This window comes from Tamandua tetradactyla, chromosome 11 (assembly GCF_023851605.1).
Source record: "Tamandua tetradactyla isolate mTamTet1 chromosome 11, mTamTet1.pri, whole genome shotgun sequence".
NCBI classification, from domain to species: Eukaryota; Metazoa; Chordata; class Mammalia; order Pilosa; family Myrmecophagidae; genus Tamandua; species Tamandua tetradactyla.
Genome location: NC_135337.1, coordinates 30,982,496 through 31,003,083, shown reverse-complemented (window position 1 = coordinate 31,003,083; position 20,588 = coordinate 30,982,496). Strand labels below are relative to the sequence as shown.

Sequence of the window (20,588 nt, the reverse complement as noted above, 5' to 3'; positions counted from 1 at the left end):
ATGCACAGTAGCCTTCAGAGTGATGAAATCACACATCTTTTAGCCTCTGGAAATCTCAACTGTACACATATAGAGAATGAGAATAAAAAAGGAAAATAATTTTTTAATATTATTTTGAAACCAGTTTTAATCTTTTAGATCACATTGAAAGGATCTGAGAGACCCCCAGAAGCCACATTTTGGGACTACCTTGTCCACTGTTTCTTTAGGAAGAGAGGGTTATTTCATGCATTATATAGCTACCAGATCTTTTGTATCAGAAAAAAATTGGCTTTCAGGCAAGAACTTCTTTGTACCCACTCTCACACCTCAGGAGGAGAAATGTTCTTTCCCTGATTCAAGGCTAGTCTTCCCTTAATATTTATGATTCCGTTTCTGTCTTGTGTTTTCAGTTCATCTTTTTACACCTTCCTTTAATATTGGTCAAGACTTTTTGGTTTTAAAAAACACAGAAAAAGCCATTCACCTTTTCTTTTATCTCTCTCCTTAGCCATCCATCTTAAGAAATTTGTTTCAGCTTCTTCAAGTCCCATTTGTACTTTTATTAATAAAGATACATTATTTAAATACATAAACATTGTAGAAAATTTACATGTTAAAAAAAACTTTAAAGAGTAATCTATATTACCCAGACAGCCAACGAAAATACCTTTGTGTATTCTCCTTGTCTTCTAACCATATTTTTCACTTCAAGTACTTCTTTTAACAGATTAATCATGATTTTGACTAAAAATATTGTTTTAGTTTGCTAATGCTGCTGGAATGCAATATACCAGAATTGGAATGGCGTTTATAAAGGGGATTTATTAAGTTACAAATTTATAGTTCTAAGGCCTTAAAAATATCCAAACTAAGGCATCGAGAAAGATAACTTCGGACAAAAGCTGAATAGCATCTGGGATTTCCCTGTAAATTATAGAAAGATCACGTGGCTGCTGTCTGCTGGTCTTTGATTCCGATTCCCTTGCTTTCCGCTTCTGATTCCAGTGGCTTCTTTAAGCATCTGTGGATTCTGACTTAGCTGCTCTGGGGCAAAACTCTGGGTTTCATGTCTTAGCTTGGGATCTCATGGAAAGGCACTGTGACATCTTCTGGGTTGTGGTTACTGTCAGGCTTCTGTCTGCCCTCTCAGCTCCTGGCTTCTCCTGGGGCTTCTGTATTCCTGAATGTCTGTGTCTAAGCTTTCTTCTAAATGTTTCCGTGTGTCAGCTCTTTTAAGGACTCTGGTAAGCTAATCAAGACTCACTTTGAATGGACGGAGCCACATCTCCATTTAATCAAAACATCACACCCACAGTTGGGTGTGTCATATCTCCATGGAAATAGCTAATCAAGAGATGTTGAATCAGGATTAAAGAACATGACTGCCCTCACAAGTATGGATTTGAATTTTTTCTGCCATCATTCAAGGGACTTTGCCAGTATTTTTTGATTATTTGCTTAATATACTCTAGGATGTATCTAGGCATTACATTAAGCTATACAGGATTAAAGGACCTCTTTCTTATTTTGGGCTCTCTGTGTCTAATTGTAGAACTTTTTTTTTTTTAGCTTTATTAAAATAGTTTATTTCACTTGTATATTTTTGTCTTCCCACTATTTCCATTTATCTGACCAGTGCTGCTACTATGTCCTATCATAACATTCCATACATACTTAAAACCAAGCAAAGGGTGGAGTTCCTTCTTTAAAAACTAAGCTGTCAGTTTGGACAACACATTCTTGGCAAAGGAACCTGGACGACATTTATCAGATACAGTAGGAAAAGTATTTTAAAAAGGACTGCCAGATATCAGCTGTTACTGAATTGAAATAAGACAGAAAATTTTAATTAACTGTTTATTTTCTTAACTTTCTTGGCTAGCCTCCTGGTCAGTCATCCCAAAACAATACTTCACATAATTGATGAACTTGGCTTCCACTTTGGGAAGAGAAACACCTTTTTCTATACTTGCTTGAATTTTTCCTTTAGTGTATTATACAGATTTGAGAGGTCCTTTTGGTGTTTTAGGTGTTTTTTCCAGTTTTTTGACGGGTTCTTGACCTTTTGATCTTGGTGTTGATGATTTTGAGTCTTTTTCCATTCTGATGTGATTTCTATGTATTTTTGGCTGGAGTATCTCATATAGGTTTCTTTACTGAAGCTTTTTCTTCTGTCTCATCAAAATCATCATTTTCATTATCATCTTCATCTTTTTTTTTTCTTTTTTTTTTTTTATTTTATTATTTTTTTTTCTATCATCTTCATCTTTATCATCATCATCTTCAGCAACAGGTTTTACTTTTTTTCAGTGGAACCTTCCTACCAATTCCAATAGTAGCTCGCTTTCCAGAGTTTCACATTGTCCTCCTCTTCATCTTTTCACTCGGCATCTTCCTCCATAGCTACTAGATGTTGTTCACTAATATGCACAGGCCCCGAACCACACTTCAACTGTAAGATCACAGGTGGTGGTATTTCAAAACCTCCCAAGGGAAACTGTTGGCTATATGTATATTTTCAGTTACCAGTGTTACTTTAATTGGACTGCCTTCATATCTCATTGCCCCTGCTTCAACGATGTGCAGTTCATCCTTTGCACCAGCCCCTAAACTGACTGTTCTTAAAGACAACTGGTTCTGTTTTTCATCATTATCTACCTTAAAGAGGTAGCTTTTGTTGGCCTTTAGTTCCAACTGAAAAGTTAGTTCTGGGGGCCTCAGGGGGCTCATGTCTATCCATCAAATCTTCTATGGGATGGTGGCACACACTTAGGTAGAAGAGAAGGCTGACAGAGATAGATAATCACTATTTCAAAGAATTGTGTGGGATGGAATCATGCCAGGCTAATTGTAGAACATTTATCCCCACAAAGAAACCCTGTACCCATTAGCATTCACTCCTCATTTCCATTTACCTCCATCCCCTAACAACCACTTAGCTGTTCTGGACTTTTCACATAAATAGAATTATACAATATGTGTCCTTTTATGTCTGACTTCTTTCATTTAACATAAAGTTTTTAGGATTGTTCATGCTGTAGCATGTATAAGCATATAGTTCCTTTTTTTTTGTATGCTATATGGTAGGGTCACATTTCATTATTTTTCCATGTGAATATCCCGTTATTGCAGTACTGTTTGTTGAATTTTTGTTTGTTTGTTTGGCTTTTTGTTTGTTTGTTTTTTGGGACATGCATGAAATTGAATTGGTGTCTCCTGCATGGCAGGTGAGAATTCTACCACTGAACTATCCTTGCACCCTTTCCCACCCCCCACAATTCCTTTTTATTGCCAAGTAGTATTTCATTATATGATATGCTATATTTTTGCTTACTTGTTCATCAACTGACAGAAATTTGGGTGTTTCCACTTATATGAATAATGCTGCTATGAACATTTCCGTGCAAGCTTTTTTTGTGGACATATGTTTTCATTTCTCTTGGTTCTTTATCTAAGAGTAGAATTGCTGGTCATAGGGTAACTTTATATTTAATATTTTTGAAACTGCTGAACTGTTTTCCAGTAAGGCTATACCATTTTATATTCCTAGCAGCGACATATGAAGGTTCCAATATCTCCACATCTTTGCCAATACTTATTTGTCATTTTGATTATAGCCATCTTAGTGATTGTGAAGTAGTATCTCATTTTTTTTTTCTCATTGTTTTTGATTTGCATTTCCCTGATGGCTAATGATGTTGGGCATCTTTTCATGAGCTTATTGGCCATTTGTATGTCTTCTTTGGCGTATTCTATTAGAGCCTTTGTCCATTTTTAAAAAAACTTTTTAATTTCACACTTAGAAAAGGACATTTGCAGAAATAATACAAAACTCATAGGAGATGGCTCCAACAAACCTTACCCCCAAAATACCCAGATTTGCCCCTTTGTCTCTCTTTTTTTCTTTTTTCTCTTTCTTCCTTCTCTCCCTCACTCTTCCTGTCCATCTGTCTGTCAAGCTGTCAGTTTTCTAAACATTTGAGAGTAGGTTGTATACATCATGTTCCTTGAATACACAAAACTTTCATGTATATTTCTGAAGAACAAGGCTATTAATTTATGTAACCACTTTGTAACCAAGTACGATTATCAAGTTCAAAAACTTTAATACTGCTATAAATCTTTCAGTCTATATTCCATTTTTTTCATATGTCCCAATAATGCCTTTTTGGGCATTTTCCTCCTCTGTTGTTAGATCCAATCCAGGATCATATATTGGATTTAGTTGCTATGCAGGTTTGAATTTGTTGTGCACTCAAGAAAAGCCATGTCCTTTAATCCATGTTCAGTATTGCTGGGTGGGAGCTTTTTGATTATACATGGAGATGTGACTCCCCCAATAGTGGGCGATAACTTTTGATTAAATGGTTTCCTTGGAGTTGTGTTTCTACCCATTCAGGAGCCCTTTAAGAGGGAGCCATTTTGGAAAAAGCTTTAAAACCATGAGACGCCATGCAGCCAGAGACCTTTGGAGATGAAGAAGGAAAATGCCCCCAGGGGAGCTTCATGAAACTAAAAGCCTGGAGAGAAAGGTAGCAGACATCGCCATGTTCGCCATATGCTTTTCCAGTTGAGAGAGAAACCCTGAATGTTATTGGCCTTCTTGAACCAAGCTATCTTTCCCTGGATGCCTTAGATTGGACATTTTTATAGCCTAGCTTTAGTTTGGACATTTTCATAGCCTTAGAACATCTACGCTTGCAACTTAATAAATTCCCCTCTTTAAAAGCTCTTCTGTTTCTAGTATATTGCATTCCAGCAGCTTACAAACTAGAACAGTTGCTATAAACTCTTTACGTTTTTTTTGGGGGGGGGGTGTACATGGTTCAGGAATCAAACCCAGGTGTCCTGCATGACAGGCAAGCCTTCTACCGCTGAACCCTCTGTGCACCCCTCTGCTATCCATTTTGAGTTAATTTTTGTAGATAGTGTGAGGGCGGAGTTAAATGTCATTGTTTTGAATGTGGATATTATGTTTCCTAATACCATTTGTTGTAAAAACCATTTTCTCCCATTCTCAAAAATCAGTTGGCCATAATATAGGGGTTTGTTTCTGGATTTTCATTTGTATTCCATTGATCTGTGTCTTATCCTCGTGCTAATGTAACAATACCATAATTATATAAGCTTTGTAGTAAGTTTTGAGGTTGTGAAGTGTCTACTTTTGTTCTTTTTCAAGGTTGTCTATTCTGGGTCCCTTGACTGTCCATATGCAATTAGAACCAGTCTGTCAGTTTCTGCAAAAGAGGAAGCTGGGATTTTGATAGATATTGCACTACATCTGTAAATCAATTTGGGGTGTATTGCCATGCTAACAATATTAGCATCCATGAACATTGGGTGTTTTTCCATTTAGGAATGTCTTTTAAAATTTGTTTCTAATGTGTTATGTACTCTTAATTGTACAAGTCCTACACTTCTTTTATTAAATTTGTTTCTCAGCCTTTTATTCTTGGTGTTCTGATTTGAAAGCTGCTGGAATTAGATATACCAAAGACAGAATGGGTTTTAAAAAGGGAAATTTATTAGTTGCAAATTTATAGTTCTAAGGCTGTGAAAGTGTCCAAATTAAGGCATCCAGGGAAACATAACTTGGTTGAAGAAGGCTGATGATATTTAGGGTTTCTCTCTCAGCTGAAAAGGCACATGATGATGTCTGCCATGGTTCTCTCCAGGAATCTTCAGTGGCTTCCCTGGGGCTTTGTCCATTGTGTTGGCTCTTTCTGTTCTGGTTGCTCTCAGCTTTTTCCAAAATGGTTCCCTCTTAAAGGGCTCCACTAGCAACCCAACCTTGAATCGGTGGAGACACATCACCATGTAAACCATCTACCAAAAGTTACTACTCACAATTGGGTGTGTCATATCTCCATGGAAACAATAAAAAAGATACCATCCAGCAATATTGAATATGAATTAAAGGGTGTGGCTTTTCTGGGGTTCACAGTAGATTCAAACTGGCACATTCCACCCTTTGGATCCACAAAAGATGTGTTCTTAACAAATGCAAAATACATTCATTCCATCACAATAGCAGAAAGACTTAAAACATTTCAGTAACAATGCAAATACAATTCCAAGTCAGAAAGAGTACAAAATCTCATCAAAGTCAGCTACAGGCAGGGTCTGTCCTAAGGCAAAACTCTCTTCTGGCTCTGGATCTGTAAAACTCAGAACAAGTTCTCTGATGCCAACATACAAAGGAGGGACAGTCATAGAATAATTACCCCATTTCCATAGGGAGAAATTGGAAAGAACACAGGGGTCGCTGGACACAAGCAGTTTCAAAAACCCGTAGGGCAAACTTCATTAGATTTCAAAGTCTGTGAGTCATTTGTCTTCGGGGCTTTAGAAAGCCACAGTCCCAGTCTTTCCAAGGGCCTACACAGCAGTCTCTCTCTCTCTGAATACAACCTTGGGGAACATTGGGGAGACTACCTTTTTCTTGGCTCCACCCTCTCCAAACATCGGGGTTGCTCCTTGACTCTCTGCCATCTCCGGGGCACATACTGAGCCCTTGTAGAGTCTCTCCCCAATCCCTAAGGATTGTGCTCCACCCTTTCCAAGGCCTGAGGCAGTGCAGCTCTTCCATGGCAAGAAGGTAGAAGGCCCACCCTATACCTTTAGGGCAAAGTCACCCTTTCTAAGTACTTGGATGGGTCTCATCTCCTGGCCTGTAATTTCTTGACTTCAGACCTTAGCTTCTACAGTTTTGCCTCTGAAGTTATTTTCCTTCATTGTGTCCCTTTTCTGTCCCTTAGTTCAGACGACTAGCAGTGGTTCCATCTATACAGATCCCACAACACTCTTGTTGGCTTTCTAGGTAGTAGGCAAGGATCATGCCCATCAGACGAAAGGAGTTTCCACAAATCCTTTGTGGATAACTCCATCTCCAATTCTGGCTTTTTCTGAAATGGCTGACTGGTTCAATGTTTGGTTTAATCCTCATGTGGGGCACTATTCTCTTGGGTCTCCCTTTCTGGAAGCTCAGAATTTTCCAGACCATCAATTTCTGGTTTCTTCATACCTAAGAGTTCAGTTCTCAGCTTATCTCTTTCCCATCACATTTCACTATAAGCTGTAAGGAGAAATCAGGCTGCACTTTCCACATTTAATTTGGAAATCTCTTCTGTTAAATATTTAAGTCATGACTTTTAAAATCTGCCTTTCAGCTAAAACCACTAGTCAGTTTTGCTAGTTTATCTGACATTTTTAAACAAGGATCGCCTTCCTTCCAGTTTGCAATAACATAACCTCATTTCTGTCTGGAGCCTCATCAGAGGTATCCTTAGAGTCCACATTTCTACCCATAGTCTCTTCAAAGTATTCTAGGCCTTCTCTATCAAGCTTTTCCACCAGAATCTTCCCCTTATTCATTTAAAAAGCTGTTCTAGCATGTTTGGTATTTGCAAACTGCAGCAGCACCCCACTTCTATGCTACCAAAATCTGTTTTAGTTAGTAAGCTACTAGTATATGATATGCCAAAACGGAATGGCTTTTAAAAAGAGGAATTTAAGTTGCAGGTTTACAGTTCTAAGGCTGTGGAAATGTCCAAATTAAAGCAAGGCTATGGAAATGTCCAATCTAAAGCATCTAAGTAAAGGATACTTTAGTTCAAGAAGGCTGATGATGTTCAGGGTTTCTCTGTCAATTGGAAACGCGTATGACTACGTCTGCCAGCTTTCTCCCATTCGGTAGGCTCTGCCTGTTCTGTTGGTTCTGTCAGTTCCAGTGGCTCTTAGCTTTTTCCAAAATAGTTCTCTCTTAAAGGACTCCCCTAGCAACCTGATCTTGAATGGGTGGAGACACATCTCCATGGAGACCATTTAATCATATGTTACCACCAAGAGATAACACCCAGCAATATTGAATGAGAATCAAAGAACATGGCTTTTCTGGGGTCCACAGTAGATTCAAACCAGCATAGTGCTGTTGTAAAAGGAATTTTTTCTTAATTTCATTTCAGATTGTTTATTGTATAGCAGTGAAGTTGATTTTTATGTATCGATGTAGTATTCCACAACCCTGCTGAACATGTTTATTAGTTCTAATAGTTTCTTAGTGTATTGCTAATCACTTTGAGTCTTACATCAGTCTTTTTCCTTGCAGAACCACCTTTTTTTGTTTTGTTTTTTAAATGTTTTTATTTTGAGATATCTTCATACATGTACAGTCCATCCATAGTACATAGTCAGTGGTTCACAATATCATCACACAGTTGTATATTCATTACCATATCATTTTTAGAAATGTGCATCATTTCAGAAAAAGAAATAAAAAGAAAAAGAAACAACTCATACATCCCATACTTCTTACCCCTCCCTCTTTAACCACTAGTATTTCAATCTACCCAATTATTTTTTATCACATATCCCCCCCACCATTATTTATTTATCCTTATTCTTTCACTCATCGGTCCATACCCTGGATAAAAGGAGCTTTAGACACAAGGTTTTCACAGTCACACAGTCACATTGTAAAGCTATATAGTTATATAATTGTCTTCCAGAATCAAGGCTATTGGAACACAGTTCAACAGTTTCAGGTACTTCTCTCCAGCAACTCCAATATACAATAGACTAAAAAAGGGATATCTCTATAATGCATGAGAATAACCTCCAGGATAGCCTCTCAACTTTGCTAGAAATCTCTCCGCCACTACAGCTTTGTCTCATTTTTCTCTTCCCCCTTTTGGTCAAGAAGTCTTTCTCAGTCCATGATTTCAGGTCCTGGCTCATCCCAGGAGTCCTGTCCCACTTTGCCAGGGAGATTTTATACCCCTGGGAGTCATGTCCCACGTAGAGGGAAAGGCAGTGAGTTAACCTGCTGAGTTGGCTTAGAGTGAGAGCCATATTTGAGCAATAGAAGAGGTTCTCTGAGGGTGACTCAAACATAACTGTAAGTAGACTTCTTCTCTGCAGGAATCAGTTTCATAGGGGTGAATCCCAACATCGAGGGCTCAGCCTATTGAATTGGTTTTCCTCACTGCTTGTGAGAATATCAGGAGTTCCCCAAATAAGGGAGTTTATTTGAACACCATAATTACATGGAATCTTGTGCGTGAGACCTTGTTGCTTTGTACAGGGTAGTGTGATGCCCCGATATATCACAGGATCATTTTTTGTGTGTGTACCATCATGCATATTGGTGGCACAACATTTCTGAAAATCAGTTATAAGAATTAAAATAGTTAGGAATTAGTGCTGAACTCTGATGAGGGCTTTCAGTTAAGTAGAGCAGTCCATTCTTGATTCTCACTTTGGGACATTGGCCTAACATGTCTGATTTATTATGTATCCCACTCCCTCCCACAACCATTTGGTTTCTGAAAGTATAGAAGATGCTTCAGTATTGTCTCTAATATTTTCTTCCAAGTGGCTACTGACACCCAATCTTATATTTTGATTCTGCTGTTCTTGGATATATACATATGCATTAGCAGCAAGGAGTTCTTTGCTGCATTCTCCTGGTAAGTTAGTGATTATAAAATAACATTAATTATAAGACAAATCTCCATTTTGCTAATTTAAAATGTCAAAATTGTGTCCTTTAAATTATGACTTCTTAGTCATTGGTATCCATCAAAAGGAACTCTCTAAGTAGAGTGAATGGTTAAAACAGGCCTTCTTATTGCACTTTGAAAAGTGCATTAAATAAGCAATGATTCCGTAAACCCATAACTTTTCTTCTAAAGAAAAAATATTTAAAAAGCAGTGAGTTTGGGTGACAGGACAATGAGTTAAGAATATGTTACAGCACAGGTGAATGCTAATAATGCTCTGAAATAAGGCAGTGATTGTAGATATTTGTGAGATGGTCTTTCAGAAATAATTAACAGGACTTGGTGAATATTTGGAGACTTAGGGAGAAGGAGGAATTAGGAATGACAAATTCTAAGAGATGGTCCAGATGATAATGGCATTAACTGATAAGAGATACTGGAGGATGGGGAAGAGTTTGAGGAAAATGAGAAAAGTTTTGTTAAGTTTAAAAGTGCTGGGGGAAATCCCGGAAGAGATGTCTAGCTGTCATTTGGAAATAAGGGTCTGAAACTTGTGAGATAAGATAGGGCTGGAGATAAGATATTTAGAAATTATCAACAATAAAAAAGTCAGTTCAAACACATCAGAAGAACTTAATCATGTAAGACAAACAGAACATGTAGAACAAGAAGATGGAACCCGAGGCGATTTCAACAAAGAGCTTGCATAAGAAGGAAGATGCAGTACAGGAAATAGGAATGGTCATAGAGGTGAGAGAAGAGTTACTCCAGGTGGCTGGCATCTGAGAAACCAAAGGAAGAGAATTTTAAGAAGTAAGTTATGGTCATCAGTTGTTGTTGGATTGAATGAGAACTGAAATTAGACCATGATATGATATTGGTCATTTGGACGTCTTGGCGGTTATGAACAGTGATCAGGACAAAAGTCAGCTTGTAATGTACTAGATAAGTGGGAAATACTCTTCTAAGTTTGTTGGTGAAAAGAATGAGGAAGGAAGGAAAAAGTAATTTGAAAGCTTTTTTTAAAATTTTTTAAATTTTAAAAAAAATTTATAAAAAAGAAACAAACATTCTTAATATATAATCATTCTGTTCTACATATATAATCAGTAATTCACAATATCATCACATAGAGTTGCATGTTCATCATCATGATCATTACTTAGAACATTTGATTCAATTCAAAAAAGAAATAAAGACAACAAAAATAAAAGGAAAACAGAAAAAAAATTATACGTAACATACCTCTTACCCTCCCTTTCATTGATCACTAGCATTTCAAACTAAATTTATTTTAACATTTGTTTCCCCTATTATTTATTTTTATTCCATATGTTCTACTCATCTGTTGACAAGGTAGATAAAAGGAGCATCAGACACAAGGTTTTCACAATCACACAATCACATTGTGAAAGCTATATCATTATACAATCATCATCAAGAAACATGGCTACTGGAACACAGCTCTACATTTTAAGGCAGTTCCCTCCAGCCTCTCCATTACATCTTGGGTAACAAGGTGATATCTACTTAATGCATAAGAATAACCTCCAGGGTAACCTTTAGACTCTGTTTGGAATCTCTCAGCCATTGACACTTTGTCTCATTTTCCTCTTCCCCCTTTTGGTTGAGGAAGTTTTCTTAATCCCTTGATGCTGGGTCTCAGCTCATTCTAGGATTTCTGTCCCACTTTTCCAGGAAGGTCCACATCACTGGGAGTCATGTCCCACGCAGAGAGGGGGAGGGTGGTAAGACTGCTCATCACATTGGCTGGAGAGAGAGGCCACATCTGAGCAACAAAAGAGGTTCTTTTGGGGGTGACTTGTAGGCCTGATTTTAAGTAGGCTTGACCTATCCTTTGTGGGGTTAAGTTTCATATGAACAGACCCCAATACTGGGGGCTCAGCCTATAGCTTTGGTTGTCCACACTGCTTGAGAACATCAGGGATTCAACTTGGGGAGGTTGAATTTTCCCCTGTTATCACCATTCCCCAAAGGGGACTTTGCAAATACTTTTCCACTCACTGATCAGATCACTCTGGGATTCATCAGGGCATCACTCTGGACAAACCAACAAAATCTCATGTCCTACCCAAGGTTCTGTGTACTTAAGTTGTTCAACCAACTATCTACATAAGTTACATTAGAAGATGCACTAGTCAAAATATAAATTTTGTACCAAATAAATGGGTTTTGCTTTAGTCTCACATAAGTTGAAATTTTAAAGTATTGATTACCATCTATTTTCAGCACCCTGCAATAATGACATTCCTTTGTTCTTCCTTATGCAAAAACACTTTAAATTTGTACATTTAGTCACTATCATTATACACGCTAGGCATTCCTAGATTATACCATCTCAATCTTTATTGTCTATCTTTCTTTGTGATTTCGTTTATGCCCCCAGTCCTTCTCCCTCTATCATTCTCACATTCAGCTTCATTCAGTGTTTTAACATAATTGTATTACAGTTAGATAGTATTCTGGGGTCCATTTCTGAGTTTTTATATTCAGTCCTGTTGCACAATCTGTATCCCTTCAGCTCTGGTTACCCAATATCTTACCCTATTTCTATCTCCTGATGGTCTCTGTTACCAGCGAAATATTCCAAGTTTATTCACTAATGTCAGTTCATATCAGTGAGACCATACAGTATTTGTCATTTTGTTTTTGGCTAAACTCACTCAGCATAATGTCCTTAATAAGGTCCATCCATGTTGCATATATCATAACTTTATTCTGTCTTACAGCTGCATAATATTCCATTATATGTATATGCCACAGTTTGTTTAGCCACCCGTCTGTTGATGGACATTTGGTTGTTTCCATTTCTTTGTAATTGCAAATAATGCTGCTATAACCATTGATGTGCAAATGTCCATTTGTGTCCTTGCCCTCATGTCCTTTGAGTAGAGACAGCATATAGATGGGTCCTGTTTTTTAATCCATTCTGCCAGTCTATATCTTTTGATTGGGGAGTTTAATCCATTAACATTTAGTGTTATTACTGCATGGGTAGTACTTTCTTCTGCCATTTTGCCTTTTGGATTTTGTATGTCATATCTAATTTTCCTTCTTTTTACCTTTACTCATAGTCTTCCTTTCTACATTCTCTCTACACCTCTCTGTCTCTAGTGCTCCCTTCAGTATTTCTTGCAGAGCTGGTTTCTTGGTCACAAATTCTCTCAGTGATGTTTTGTCTGAAAATGTTTTAATTTCTCCCTCATTTTTGAAGGACAGTTTTGCTGGATATAGAATTCTTGTTGGCAGTTTTTCTCTTTTAATAATTTAAATGTATCATCCCACTGTCTTCTTGCCTCCATGGTTTCTGATGAGAAATCTCCTCATAGTCTTATTGGGCTTCTCTTGTATGTGATGGATTGCTTTTCTCTTGCTGCTTTCAAGATTCTTTCTCTTTGACCTCTGACATTCGGATCAGTAAATGTCTTGGAGTACATCTATTTGGATCTGTTCTCTTTGGGGTACGCTGCACTTTTTGGATCTGTAATTTTAGGTTTTTCATAAGAGTTGGGAAATTTTCAGTGATAATTTCCTCCGTTAGTTTTTCTCCTCCTTTTCCCTTCTCTTCTCCTTCTGGGACACCCACAACACGTATATTCATGCGCTTCATATTGTCATTCAATTCCCTGAGACCCTGCTCATATATTTCCATTTTTTCCCTATATTTTCTTTTCTTGTCAGATTTCAGATGTTCCATCCTCCAGTTCACTAATCCTATGTTCTGCCTGTCGAAAACTACCATTGTACGTTTCCATTGTTTTTTTCATCTCTTCTACCGTGCCTTTCATTCCCATAAGTTCTGTGATTTGTGTTTTCAGACTTTTGGTTTCTTCTTTTTGTTCATTCCTTGCCTTCTTAATATCCTCCCTCAATTCATTGATTTGGTTTTTGATGAGGTTTTCCATGTCTGTTCGTATATTCTGAATTAATTGTTTTAGCTCCTGTATCTCATTTGAATTGTTGGTTTGTTCCTTTGACTGGGCCATATCTTCAATTTTCCTAGTGTGATTTTTTATTTTTTGCTGGCGTCTAGGCATTTAATTACCTTAATTAGTTTATTCTGGAATTTGCTTTCACATTTACCTAGGGTTTTCTTGCTGGATGAATTTGTTGTCTATCTGTTCTTTGACATTCAGTTCAGCTTTTTCTGGACCACTGGCTTAGGTATTGTTTAACAGAGGAGAATTTTTCATTTCTTGTTTTCTTGTTTCTTGCCCTGCTTGTATGGTGCCTTTCCCCCCACCCTTAGAAGGGTCTACTTAGGTATTATAGACCCCAGCTGGATTTTCCAAGACCAAACTGGCCTCCTATCAGGAGGAAAGAATCAACTGCGTCGGTTTTCCCTTAGGGTGTGACCCAGCAGGTTGAAAGACTTTCCTGTGACGTCTCTGGACTCTGTTTTTCATATCCTGCCCAGTATGTGGCGCTTGTCTGCTGCAGGTCCCGCCAGCATAAGATGATGTGGTACCTTTAACTTTGGCAGACTTTCCCTGCTGGGGGTTTGTTGGAGATAGAGGAGAGGTTGTAGGCTGGTTTTAATGGCTTCAGATGACCAAGCCCTGGTGTCTGAAGTACTTGAGGGAGGGACTCCACCTGAGTTGAGCTTCACCCCTCCCCTGGGAAAGGCACAGGCTCCAGACAAGCCCTCAAATGAGATCGTTTCTGCCTATGCCTGGGGCAGTTGCAGCCTGAGAAGCCCTGCTGTTGTATACAAAGGCAGTTAAGCCTTCGTAGAAACACAGCCACAAAAACTCTGGACTTTTTTTTTCTTTTTCCGTCAGCCCTGCCCCCTTGGCGCCGGGACAAAAATGAGCGGCCCCTGCTTTGACCAGGTTCATCTGATATGGGGGCCTATTTTAAGTAATCAGACTTTGTTAATTAATTCCACTATTGGCGTTTAGTTGAGCTCAGCTCCTCCTGCTGGTAAAGTCTGTTTCCCTTGCCCTCTAGGAAGCAGCCTGTGGGGGAGGGGCACCGGTGGCCGCAGCTTGGGGATCTCACGGTTCTGGGTGGGCTCGCAGCCAGTCCAGCTGGTCCAGACTGGGGTACGCTGTGTGTCCGGTCACTGACGTGGCCCCAGGAGCTGTTCTGTACTATTTCTGGTTATTTAGTAGTTGTTCTGGAGGACAAACTAAAATGCGCACATTGCTAAGCTGCCATCTTGGACTGGAATGAAAGTTTTTTTTTTTTTAATTTGACTTGGGTTATGGCAGAATTGTGCAAAGGAGGATTGAAGAAAAGAAAATTTTAAATAAAGGAAAGAAGATAATTGTGAGATTCTTAAGGTTGTAAGATCTCTTACAGATTGTCTGGCACACATATACCACTCTTTTACTCCATGAGAGATGTGGATTTTTTTTGTTTTTAAGAATTACACCTTTATAATATTAAGATGCCTTACACATAGAAATAAAATTTAGTCCACGTTTTTTTTTTTTTTTTTATTACTGGAAAAAAAAAAAGAAATTAACACAACATTTAGAAATCATACCATTCTACATATGCAATCAGTAATTCTTAACATCATCACATAGATGCATGATCATCGTTTCTTAGTACATTTGCATCGGTTTAGAGGAACTAGCAACACAACAGAAAAAGATATAGAATGTTACTATAGAGAAAAGAAATAAAAGTAGTAATAATAGTAAAAAAAAAAAAACAAAAAAAACCCTATAGCTCAGGTGCAGCTTCATTCAGTGTTTTAACATGATTACTTTACAATTAGGTATTATTGTGCTGTCCATTTTTGAGTTTTTGTATCTATTCCTATTGCACAGTCTGTATCCCTTCAGCTCCAATTACCCATTATCTTACGCTGTTTCTGGCTCCTGCTGGACTTTGTTACCAATGACATATTTCAAGTTTATTCTCGAATGTCCGTTCACATCAGTGGGACCATACTGTATTTGTCCTTTAGTTTTTGGCTGGACTCACTCAGCATAATATTCTCTAGGTCTATTCATGTTATTACATGCTTCATAAGTTTATCTTGTCTTAAAGCTGCATAATATTCCATCGTATGTGTATACCACAGTTTGTTTGGCCATTCTTCTGTTGATGGACATTTTGGCTGTTTCCATCTCTTTGCAATTGTAAATAACGCTGCTATAAACATTGGTGTGCAAATGTCCGTTTGTGTCTTTGCCCTTAAGTCCTTTGAGTAGATACCTAGCAATGGTATTGCTGGGTCGTATGGCAATTCTATATTCAGCTTTTTGAGGAGCCGCCAAACTGCCTTCCACAGTGGTTGCACCATTTGACATTCCCACCAACAGTGGATAAGTGTGCCTCTTTCTCCGCATCCTCTCCAGCACCTGTCATTTTCTGTTTTGTTGATAATGGCCATTCTGGTGGGTGTGAGATGATATCTCATTGTGGTTTTGATTTGCATTTCTCTAATGGCCAGGGACATTGAGCATCTCTTCATGTGCCTCTTGGCCATCCATATTTTCTTCTGGTAGGTATCTGTTCAAGTCTTTTTCCCATTTTGTAATTGGGTTGGCTGTCTTTTTGTTGTTGAGTTGAACAATCTCTTTATAAATTCTGGATACTAGATCTTTATCTGATATGTCGTTTCCAAATATTGTCTCCCATTGTGTAGGCTGTCTTTCTACTTTCTTGATGAAGTTCTTTGATGCACAAAAGTGTTTAATTTTGAGGAGCTCCCATTTCTTTCTTTCTTTCTTCAGTGCTCTTACTTTAGGTTTAAGGTCCATAAAACTGCCTCCACTTGTACGTTTCATAAGATATCTCCCTACATTTTCCTCTAACTGTTTTATGGTCTTAGACCTAATGTTTAGATCTTTGATCCATTTTGAGTTAACTTTTGTATAAGGTGTGAGATACGGGTCTTCTTTCATTCTTTTGCATATGGATATCCAGTTCTCTAGGCACCATTTATTGAAGAGACTGTTCTGTCCCAGGTGAGTTGGCTTGACTGCCTTATCAAAGATCAAATGTCCATAGATGAGAGGGTCTATATCTGAGCACTGTATTCGATTCCATTGGTCGATATATCTATCTTTATGCCAATACCATGCTGTTTTGACCACTGTGGCTTCATGATATGCCTTAAAGTCAGGCAGCGTGAGGCCTCCAGCTTCGTTTTTTTTCCTCAAGATGTTTTTAGCAATTCGGGGCACCCTACCCTTCCAGATAAATTTGCTTATTGGTTTTTCTATTTCTGAAAAATAAATTGTTAGGATTTTGATTGGTATTGCATTGAATCTGTAAATCAATTTAGGTAAGATTGACATCTTAACTATATTTAGTCTTCCAATCCATGACCACGGTATGCCCTTCCATCTATTTAGGTCTTCTGTGATTTCTTTTAACAGTTTTTTGTAGTTTTCTTTACATAGGTTTTTTGTCTCTTTAATTAAATTTATTCCTAGGTATTTTATTCTTTTTGTTGCGATTGTAAATGGGATTCGTTTCTTGATTTCCCCCTCAGCTTGTTCTTTACTAGTGTATAGAAATGCTACAGATTTTTGAATGTTGATCTTGTAACCTGCTACTTTGCTGTACTCATTTATTAGCTCTGGTAGTTTTGTTGTGGATTTTTCCGGGTTTTCGACATATAGTATCATATCATCTGCAAACAGTGATAGTTTTACATCTTCCTTTCCAATTTTGATGCCTTGTATTTCTTTTTCTTGTCTAATTCCTCTGGCTAGAACCTCCAACACAATGTTGAATAATAGTGGTGATAGTGGACATCCTTGTCTTGTTCCTGATCTTAGGGGGAAAGTTTTCAATTTTTCCCCATTGAGGATGTGGGTTTTTCATATATTCCCTCTATCATTTTAAGGAAGTTCCCTTGTATTCCTATCTTCTGAAGTGTTTTCAACAGGAAAGGATGTTGAATCTTGTCAAATGCCTTCTCTGCATCAATTGAGATGATCATGTGATTTTTCTGCTTTGATTTGTTGATATGGTGTATTACATTAATTGATTATCTTATGTTGAACCATCCTTGCATACCTGGGATGAATCCTACTTGGTCATGATGTATAATTCTTTTAATGTGTTGCTGGAGTCGATTTGCTAGAATTTTGTTGAGGATTTTTGCATCTATATTCATTAGAGAGATTGGTCTGTAGTTTTCTTTTTTTGTAATATCTTTGCCTGGTTTTGGTATGAGGGTGATGTTGGCTTCATGGAATGAATTAAGAAGTTTTCCCTCCACTTCGATTGTTTTGAAGAGTTTGAGGAGAGTTGGTACTAATTCTTTCTGGAATGTTTCATAGAATTCACATGTGAAGCCGTCTGGTCCTGGACTTTTCTTTTTAGGAAGCTTTTGAATGACTAATTCAATTTCTTTACTTGTGATTGGTTTGTTGAGGTCATCTATTTCTTCTTGAGTCAAAGTTGGTTGTTCATGTCTTTCCAGGAACCTGTCCATTTCATCTAAATTGTTGTATTTATTAGCGTAAAGTTGTTCATAGTATCCTGTTATTGCCTCCTTTATTTCTGTGAGGTCAGTAGTTATGTCTCCTCTTCCATTTCTGATCTTATTTATTTGCATCCTCTCTTCTTCTTTTTGTCAGTCTTGCTAAGGGCCCATCAATCTTATTGATTTTCTCATAGAACCAACTTCTGGTCTTATTGATTTTCTCTATTGTTTTCATGTTTTCAATTTCGTTTATTTCTGCTCTGATCTTTGTTATTTCTTTCCTTTTGCTTGCTTTGGGATTAGTTTGCTGTTCTTTCTCCAGTTCTTCATAGTGGACAGTTAATTCCTGCATTTTTGCCTTTTCTTCTTTTCTGATATAGGCATTTAGGGCAATAAATTTCCCTCTTAGCACTGCCTTTGCTGCGTCCCATAGGTTTTGATATGTTGTGTTTTCATTTTCATTTGCCTCGATGTATTTACTAATTTCTCTTGCAATTTCTTCTTTGACCCACTTGTTGTTTAAGAGTGTGTTGTTGAGCCTCCACGTATTTGTGGATTTTTTGGCACTCTGCCTATTATTGATTTCCAACTTCATTCCTTTATGATCCGAGAAAGTGTTGTGTATGATTTCAATCTTTTTAAATTTGTTGAGACTTGCTTTGTGACCCAGCATATGGTCTGTCTTTGAGAATGATCCATGAGCACTTGAGAAAAAGGTGTATCCTGCTGTTGTGGGATGTAATGTCCTATAAATGTCTGTTAAGTCTAGCTCATTTATAATAATATTCAGATTCTCTATTTCTTTATTGATCCTCTGTCTAGATGTTCTGTCCACTGATGAGAGTGGTGAATTGAAGTCCCAACTATCATGGTATATGTGTCTATTTCCCTTTTCAGTATTTGCAGTGTATTCCTCACGTATTTTGGGGCATTCTGGTTCGGTGCGTCAATATTTATGATTGTTATGTCTTCTTGTTTAATTGTTCCTTTTATTAGTATATAGTGTCCTTCTTTGTCTCTTTTAACTGTTTTACATTTGAAGTCTAATTTGTTGGATATTAGTATAGCCACTCCTGCTCTTTTCTGGTTGTTATTTGCATGAAATATCTTTTCCCAACCTTTCACTTTCAACCTATATTTATCTTTGGGTCTAAGATGTGTTTCCTGTAGACAGCATATAGAAGGATCCTGTTTTTTAATCCATTCTGCCAGTCTATGTCTTTTGATTGGGGAATTCAGTCCATTGACATTTAGTGTTATTACTGCTTGGATAATATTTTCCTCTACCATTTTGCCTTTTGTATTATATATATCATGTCTGACTTTCCTTCTTTCTACACTCTTCTCCATACCTCTCTCTTCTGTCTTTTTGTATCTGACTCTAGTGCTCCCTTTAGTATTTCTTGCAGAGCTGTTCTCTCTCTCTCTTTTTTTTTTTTTTTTTTTTATACATGGGCAGGCACCGGGAACCGAACCCGGGTCCTCTGGCACAACAGGCAAGCGTGCTTGCCTGCTGAGCCACTGTGGCCCGCCCCAGAGCTGGTCTCTTGGTCACAAATTCTCTCAGTGACTTTTTGTCTGAGAATGTTTTAATTTCTTCCTCATTTTTGAAGGACAATTTTGCTGGATATAGAAGTCTTGGTTGGCAGTTTTTCTCTTTTAGTAATTTAAATATATCATCCCACTGTCTTCTAGCTTCCATGGTTTCTGCTGAGAAATCTACACATAGTCTTATTGGGTTTCCCTTGTATGTGGTGGATTCTTTTTCTCTTGCTGCTTTCAAGATCCTCTCTTTCTCTTTGCCCTCTGAGATTCTAACTAGTACGTGTCTTGGAGAACGCCTATTTGGGTCTAATCTGTTTGGGGGTGTGCTGCACTTCTTGGATCTGTAATTTTAGGTCTTTCATAAGAGTTGGGAAATTTTCAGTGATAATTTCTTCCATTAGTTTTTCTCCTCCTTTACCCTTCTCTTCTCCTTCTGGGACACCCACAACACGTATATCTATGCGGTTCATATTGTCCTTGAGTTCCCTGATACCCTGTTCAAATTTTTCCATTCTTTTCCCGATAGTTTCTGTTTCTTTTTGGAATTCAGATGTTCCATCCTCCAAATCACTAATTCTATCTTCTGTCTCTTTAAATGTATCATTGTAGGTATCCATTGTTTTTTCTATCTTTTCTACTTTATCCTTCACTTCCATAAGCTCTGTGATTTGTTTTTTCAGTTTTTCTATTTCTTCTTTTTGTTCAGCCCATGTCTTCTTCATGTCCTCCCTCAATTTATCGATTTCGTTTTTGAAGAGGTTTTCCATTTCTATTCGTATATTCAGAATTAGTTGTCTCAGCTCCTGTATCTCATTTGAACTATTGGTTTGTTCCTTTGACTGGGCCATATTTTCAATTTTCTGAGCGTGATCCGTTATCTTCTGCTGGCGTCTAGGCATTTGGTCAGATTTCCCTGGGTGTTGGATCGAACAGGTTGAAAGGTTTTTTTGTGAAATCTCTGGGTTCTGTTTTTCTTATCCTACCCCTGTAGGTGGCCCTCGTGGCACACGTTTGTCTGCGGGTCCCACCAGTAAAAGGTGCTGTGGGTCCTTTAACTTTGGAAAACTCTTGCCGTGGGGGAGGTTCGCCAGCCAAAGCGGCTGGAAGAGTGTTAGCCGGCCCGGGGGTCGAAACGCGGGGAG

General features: G+C 37.9%; 1 long non-coding RNA gene and 1 pseudogene across 1 annotated transcript in view; one reads left to right on the top strand and one right to left on the bottom strand.

The window, feature by feature from the left end:
* Window positions 1–20,588, top strand: part of LOC143650026 (uncharacterized) — a 65,896-nt gene that overhangs the window by 7,848 nt on the left and 37,460 nt on the right. The window lies entirely within an intron of this gene.
* On the bottom strand, window positions 2,238–2,712 carry LOC143650923 (nucleophosmin pseudogene; annotated as a pseudogene).